Source organism: Euprymna scolopes, chromosome 15 (genome assembly GCF_053919585.1).
Source record: "Euprymna scolopes isolate OS-2025 chromosome 15, ASM5391958v1, whole genome shotgun sequence".
In the NCBI taxonomy this organism is placed as follows: domain Eukaryota; kingdom Metazoa; phylum Mollusca; class Cephalopoda; order Sepiida; family Sepiolidae; genus Euprymna; species Euprymna scolopes.
The window spans coordinates 21912346-21920150 of NC_136496.1; the positions used below are offsets into that span (position 1 = coordinate 21912346).

The window sequence follows — 7805 nt, forward strand, 5'->3', positions numbered from 1 at the left end:
ATTGGTATGAAGGGTTTCCCCGACATTGACCAAGGTTGTATTTATTTGCTCCCCCACCAAGCAAATTAGGCACAAGGCCGATTTTTAATGTGAGGAGTGAAGCGTAAATGGGGACCAACTCCCCGGGGAGTAGGGGAGCTGGGTAGTGACAATTGGTATGAAGGGTTTCCCCGACATTGACCAAGGTTGTATTTATTTGCTCCCCCACCGAGCAAATTAGGCACAAGGCCGATTTTTAATGTGAGGAGTGAAGCGTAAATGGGGACCAACTCCCCGAGGAGTAGGGGAGCTGGGTAGTGACAATTGGTATGAAGGGTTTCCCCGACATTGACCAAGGTTGTATTTATTTGCTCCCCCACCGAGCAAATTAGGCACAAGGCCGATTTTTAATGTGAGGAGTGAAGGGGAAATGGGGACCAACTCCCCGGGGAGTAGGGGAGCTGGATAGTGACAATTGGTATGAAGGGTTGCCCCTACATTGACCAAGGTCTGATATGTGGGGTTACCCCCACATATGGTCTTTGCTTGCAGTATCTGCCGGAACAGATGGTATTTATTTGCTCCCCCACTGAGCAAATTAGGCACAAGGCCGATTTTTAATGTGAGGAGTTAAGGGGAAATGGGGACCAGCTCCCCGGGGAGTAGGGGAGCTGGATAGTGACAATTGGTATGAAGGGTTGCCCTTACATTGACCAAGGTCTTATATGTGAGGTTGCCCACACATATGGTCTTTGCTTGCAGTATCTGCCGGAACAGATGGTATATATTTGCTCCCCCACTGAGCAAATTAGGCACAAGGCCGTTTTTAATGTGGGGTAAAAACCAGCTCCCCTAAAAGTAGGCAAAAAGGGGGCACTCTGGTTACCAAAAATAATAATTGTCCCAGTATAGAGGGTTTCCCCTCCATTGACTGGTACAAATTATCTTAAGTGCAGCATCTGCCGGAACAGATGGTGTTTATTTGCTCCCCCACTGAGCAAATTAGGCACAAGGCCGTTTTTAATGTGAGGTAAAAACCAGCTCCCCTAAAAGTAGGCAAAAAGGGGGCACTCTGGTTACCAAAAATAATAATTGTCCCAGTATAGAGGGTTTCCCCTCCATTGACTGGTACAAATTATCTTAAGTGCAGCATCTGCCGGAACAGATGGTATTTATTTGCTCCCCCACTGAGCAAATTAGTCACAAGGCCGTTTTTAATGTGAGGTAAAAACCAGCTCCCCTAAAAGTAGGCAAAAAGGGGGCACTCTGGTTACCAAAAATAATAATTGTCCCAGTATAGAGGGTTTCCCCTCCATTGACTGGTACAAACTATCTTAAGTGCAACATCTGCCGGAACAGATGGTATTTATTTGCTCCCCCACTGAGCAAATTAGGCACAAGGCCGTTTTTAATGTGAGGTAAAAACCAGCTCCCCTAAAAGGGGTCACTCTGGTTACCAAAAATAATAATTGTCCCAGTATAGAGGGTTTCCCCTCCATTGACTGGTACAAATTATCTTAAGTGCAGTATCTGCCGGAACAGATGGTATTTATTTGCTCCCCCACTGAGCAAATTAGGCACAAGGCCGTTTTTAATGTGAGGTAAAAACCAGCTCCCCTAAAGGTAGGTAAAAAGGGGGCACTCTGGTTACCAAAAATAATAATTGTCCCAGTATAGAGGGTTTCCCCTCCATTGACTGGTACAAATTATCTTAAGTGCAGCATCTGCCGGAACAGATACTACACTTTGTTCTTAGCCAAAAGGCCAAGAAAAGCTTAAAAAGCTAAGAACAGCTATTATTAACAACATACCTTTGATCTTAACCAAAAAGGCCAAGCACAAAAGTGTTACGGACAGACGACTGACCGACCGATAACCGACGGATCGACGGAGTGACTTATAAAGTCGCTTGCACGCGAGTAAAAATAGAAATTATTAACATATGTGGGGGAATTTGTTTAAGACGAAACTGATCATCTTTCAAATCTATGTACCATTGAGTAAAGCGATTAAAATGTATGTTCAACGAAACTGATCAGGTTTTGAATCTATGTACAAATGAAGATAAAACGATGCGAGGAGAATCCTATGAAAAGTGAGGTATTTATATATTTTATGTACATATGGGAAATATATATATATATATATATATATATATATATATATATATATATATATATATATATATATATAAGTGGGGGGAAACCTACGTAAAAAAAAAATCATATATTGATACGATAGCGTATGTTTTATTTTGTGTGTCACACTTACATATTTTTTTCTTCTGAGTGACTGTCGTTTAATTGTTATGACTTTCCATTTATTGTAATAAATAATTTTACAAAGAATTCTTCATAAGTTTTTGTTTCGGTTTCGATTATAGCTGAAGGATCTGAAGCTATATACGTATACATACATTGTTTTCTTCCAAAGTTTAATTTCAGTTTCGATTCAAGCTAATGTTAGTCATATGGATATATTTTTTTTTATTCAGATCATAACTTTATAGTATATAAGGAGCGATAGGAAATCTGCATGAATTAAAATATCATATTTAAGCGTATTTTATGACCGGACTACGCTGGCCGTCACTACTAGATTAGATAAATACTTTTTCAGTTTTACATATGCATATATTCTTACATTTTATAGAGTGTTGAAGAATTCGTTATTTGACTAACATCAACGAAATAGGCTATAAAAAAATCGCATCAGCAGAAACTCGACAGTTTTACAACTAACTTACGAATCTCTTCTCTGGTTTTGGCCCATGGCATGAACTTTCGAAAATAGTTAAAAGCGCCTAATAACAGGAACAAGTGTATTACCAAACGAAAGACGAACAACATTCGTTCCTAGGCTCTTAGAATGAACGAGTTCATCACGGTCGTCAAGGAGACAGTCAATAGAAGCCAAACCTGGGTGAGGGTTAGGCTTGAGGGTCAGGGTTAGGGTTACGGTTGAGTTAGGGTTAGGGTTGGGGTTAGGGTTTAGGGTTAGGGCTAAGGGTTAGGGTTTGGGTTAGGGTTAGGTTTAGGGGCTAGGGTAAGGGTTAGGGGTTAGAGTTAGGGTTTAGGGATAGGGTTGGGGTTAGGGTTAGAATTAGGGTTTTGGGTTCAGGTTAGGGTTTGGGGTTAGTGTTACGGGTCAGGGTTAGGGTTGGGGTTAGGGTGTAGGGTTAGGGTTAGGGTTGTGGAAAGGGTTAGATTTGTGGAAAGGGTTAGGGTTGGGGTTAGAGTAAGGATAAGGGTTAGGTTAGTGTTAGGGTAAGGTTTAGGGTTAGGGTTAGCAGTTAGGGTAAGGGTTAGCGTAAGGTTAGGGTTAGGGTTTGGAGTTAGGGTAAGGGTTAGGGTTAGGGTTATGGGTAAGGGTTAGGGTTAGGGTTTAGGGTTAGGGTTAGGGTTAGGTTGTGGTTAGGGTTAGGGTTAGTGTTAGGGTTAGGGGTTAGGGTTAGGGGTTAGCGTTAGGGTAAGGGTTAGAATAGGGGTTGGGGTTAGGGTTAGGGTTGGGGTTGGATTAGGGTTGGGGTTAGGGTTAGAGTTAGGGTTTAGGGTTAGGGATACGGTTAGAGTTTAGGGTTAGTGTTAGGGTTAGGGTTAGGGTTTAGGGTTAGGGTTAGGGGTAGGGTTGGGTCAGGGTTAGAGTAGGGTTGGGGTTGGGGTTGGGGTTAGGGTTAGGGTAAGGGTTAGGGTTAGGGTTAGGGGTAAGGGTTAGGGTTAGGGTTAGGTTTAGGTTTAGGGTTAGGTTTAGGTAAGGGTTATAGGTAAGGGTAAGGGTTGGGGTTTAGGGTTAGGGTAAGGGTTAGGTTAGGGTTAGGGTTAGAATTAGGGTTAGGGTTTATGGTTAGGGTTAGAGGTTAGGGTTAGGGTTAGGGTTTGGGGTTAGGGTAAAGCTTAGAGTTCGGGTTATGGGAAAAGGGTTAGGGTTAGGGTTGAGGGTTAGGGTTAGGGTTAGGTTAGGGTTAGGGTAAGGGTTATGGGTTAGGGTTTGGGTTTGGGTTAGGGTTAGGGGTTAGGGTTAGGGTTAGGGTTTAGGGTTAGGGTTAGGGATAGGGTTGGGGTTTGGGTTGGGGTAATATTTAGGGTTGTGGTTAGGGTGGAATTGGGGTTGGTTATGGGGTTAGGCTTAGGGTTAGGGTTAGGGTTTAGGGGTAGGGTTAGGGTTAGGGTCAGGGTTAGCGTTAGTGCTGGGGTAAGGGTTAGCGTTAGCGTAAGGGTTAGGTTATGGTTAGGGTTAGGGTTAGGGTTAGGGAAAGGGGTAAGGGTTGGGGTTGGGGTTAGGGTTTAGGGTTATGGTTAGAGTTGGGTTAGGGTTAGCATTAGTGTTTAGGGTTAGGGTTAGGGTAAGGGGTTAGGGTTAGGGTTAGGGTTAGGGTTGGGTTAGGGTTAGGGTTAGGGTTATGGTTAGGGTTAGGGTTTGGGTTTAGGTTAGGGTTAGGGTTAGAGTTAGGTTTTTGGGTTAGGGTTAGGGTTAGGTTAAGGGTTAGGGTTAGGGTTAGGGTTAGGATAAGGGTAAGGTTTAGGGCAGTGGTTCTCAACCTTTTTCACTCCATTCCCCCCTTCATGAATTCTCAACATTCGTGTGGCTCCCCTTCATTTTTCTCCCAAATCCCACCCTGCCAAAAAAGGCGCAGAAAAAAAAGAATAAATAAAATGTTGATGAAGAGAACACCCTTGCTTTATTACAAAGTTTACAGTCATAATTATCTTATATTGATAGATTTCTGTGATATGCTTAACTTACATCACTAGACTACAAAAGACTAGCAGACAATAGCAAATTTGATTTGGATGGGAGAAAGTTCAATTAACCTCTGCATACTTTATCACACATCAGTGGGAAGGCTGATATTGTTTCTTTTCAGTCAGTTGACGAATCCGAGGTTGTGTTATTGACAATGCACATCTCATGTCGGGGTCCAGATCCAATCGGTTGCGGCTCTTATTCTTGATTTGTAGAAGGGTGGAGAAACCAGACTCACATAAATAGGTAGTTGAAAAAGGCAAAAGTAGTCGAAGTGCAATCTCACTGACTTTTGGATATGACTGATGCATCGAACACCAGAATACATTCAGAGATTTTTCTTCATAGAGATCTTTGGCAGCAGAATCATGTTTGAGATCAAGGAACTCGTCCTGAACATCACTGGGAATGGTAGTAATATCAAGAGTGCCAGAGAATGGATTCCTTACCAACTTCCCTTCTTCCTCCTCGAATTCTGGGAAGTACATATTAAGTTCACTTTCCAAGGATCTCAGATGCTGGGTGATTTCAGTTTTAAGTAATGGGTCAAGCAGACTATCTTCTTCATTCTCGTCAAGGACAGCTGAAAGGTTTTCAAACATGGCAACATTCCCGGCACCGACTTTCCTTTGCCAATTCTGGAGCTTGGCAAGAAATCCACGAAGACAGTCCATCAGGTGAAACACATTTCTTTCCTTGCCCTGTAGTTTCAGATTCAACCTATTTAGCTGCTCAAATATATCTGCTAAATATGCAAGACGTGGCTCCCACAAAACCTCATTGAAGTGACTCAACAGATCATCTTTCCCTTGCATTTCCAGGAACAATTTTAGCTCCCCCCGAAGTTCAAACACTCGATTCACAACATTGCCCTTGGAAAGCCAGCGCACTTTGGAGTAAAAGAGGAGAGCTTCATGCTCCGAATCCATGTCTCTACAGAGGTTCTGGAAAAGGCGAGAGTTCAGAGCTCCAGCTTTTACAAAGTTGACGCATTTGACCACTGCCTCCAGGATCTTGCAAAGTTCATCAGAGAGGGTTTTCGACGCCAGTGCAAAACGATGGATCATACAATGAACCCCCTTGGCATTCGGAGCTACTTCCTTGACACGCTTCTGGAACCCTGATTTTGATCCCAGCATCGCTGGAGCCCCGTCTGTACAGACTCCACAACAATTTTCCCATGGGATCCTGTTAGCTTTGAAGAAAGAAGATAGCTTTTCCATCACATCTTCAGCTGTTGTGGTGGTCTCAAGCTGTGTACATAACAGATATTCTTCCTTGATATCACACAAGAAAATATACCTAACAAACACGAGTAGCTGTGCACACGAACTCACATCCGTTGACTCATCCAGTTGTATTGCAAACATACCAGCTGGAGACGATTTGATCTCCTGTATCACTTTTTCCTTTATGTCATCTGACATTTCATTAATTCTCCGCTTCACTGTGTCGTTTGACAAGGAAATTTGTTGAATTTTACGTTCATTTGCATCTCCAAGAACACGCTTGACCATCTTTAAAGTACATGGCTTAATTAAGGTTTCACCAATTGTGTGGGGCTTCTTTTGCTTCGCTATTTCAAGGGCAACCTCGTATGATGCCTCAACTACACTTGAGGTCTGTTGTTGGAAAGCACCAGTTGCATCCAGTTTCTGTTTTCCGAAACTACTTTCATGGCGCCTGAAGAAATCGGGGTCTTTTTCAGCATACTGTGGATGGATGGTCTGCAAATGATGCTTCAACTTACTAGGCCTCATAGAATCGTTCCCCAACACTTTGAAGCACAGTACACACTGAGGTTTCTCGATGCCATCAGCGAGAATTGATGTAAATCCGTAGCTAATGTACTCTTCACTGTACTTCCGCTTCTTAGTAACACTAGTAGCCATCGCAAATCTAGGGAAAATAAAGAAGACAGACCATCAGAACAAACATTAAGTGATAAGACAAAAGAATGATAATGAAGGACAGATAAATAGGACAAGTGATAAAATGACAAACACACAAATATCCACATACATAATACATCCATGGACTCACACATTAAGCACACACACAGTCATACACAAACATACACAGAGAGAGTAAAGATGATAAACATTCACACTCAACCTAGCAAGCTGAAATGTACTTTCTACAGCAAGAACACACCTCCTTTGACAAGCACTGCCCCAATTGAAATTATGAGAAGAATAGCGAGTCACATCAATATTAGCACTAAAAAAAAAAAGCAGGAATACTTGAGTAGGGAATGAGCATGAATACAATGATACCAAAAAATAAGAAAATAATAAAGGAAGTGCATAAATATTTCACACACGAAAACAGCGACCGCATTTATAATTGTCGAACAAAATAAGTAAAACAGTATACAGTATGGTTCAGAATCAATTATACCCACATGTTTACGTGCTGATATCCAAGGCCACACTGAGATAATTCGATCACCTCTCTCCCACATACATACACACATACATACATACACACGTACACACACATTCGTAACAATATTATGTAGGTAACAAAATTTTATTGTCAACTTAATCAATTAAAAAAGAAAATTCCACCATGGCCCCCCTAAATTATTGCCATGGCCCCCTTGGGGGCCATGGCCCCCAGGTTGAGAGTCTATGGTTTAGGGTTAGGGTTAGGGTTAGGTAAGGTTTTAGGGTTAGGGTTAGGGTTGGGGCTAGGGTTAGGATTAGGTTTAGGGTAAGGGATTAGGGTAAGGGTTATGTTAGGGTAAGGGTAAGGGTTAGGGTTAGGGTTAGGGTTAGGGGTTAGGGTTAGGGTTAGTGTTAGGGTTGGTGTTAGGGTTTAGGGTTAGTGTTGGGGTTAGGGTTAGGGTGAGGGCTAGGGTTAGGGCTTAGGTTAGGGTTAGGGTTATTGTTAGGATTAGTGTTTAGGGTTAGGGTTAGGCTTAGGATTAGGGTTTAGGGTTATGGTTAGGGTCAGGGTTAGGGTTAGGGTTGGGGTTAGAGTTTGGGTTAGGGTTAGGGTTAGGGTTAGAGTTAGTGTTAGGGTGTAGGGTAAAGGTTAGGGTTAGGGTTTTAGCGTTAGGGTTAGGGTTAGGGTTAGGG

General features: G+C 42.5%; 1 pseudogene; it reads right to left on the reverse strand.

Annotated features, from left to right (window-relative positions):
• Positions 1-1608: 1608 nt before the first annotated feature.
• LOC145294397 (U2 spliceosomal RNA) lies at positions 1609-1755 on the reverse strand (annotated as a pseudogene).
• Between the last annotated feature and the right edge of the window lie 6050 nt (positions 1756-7805).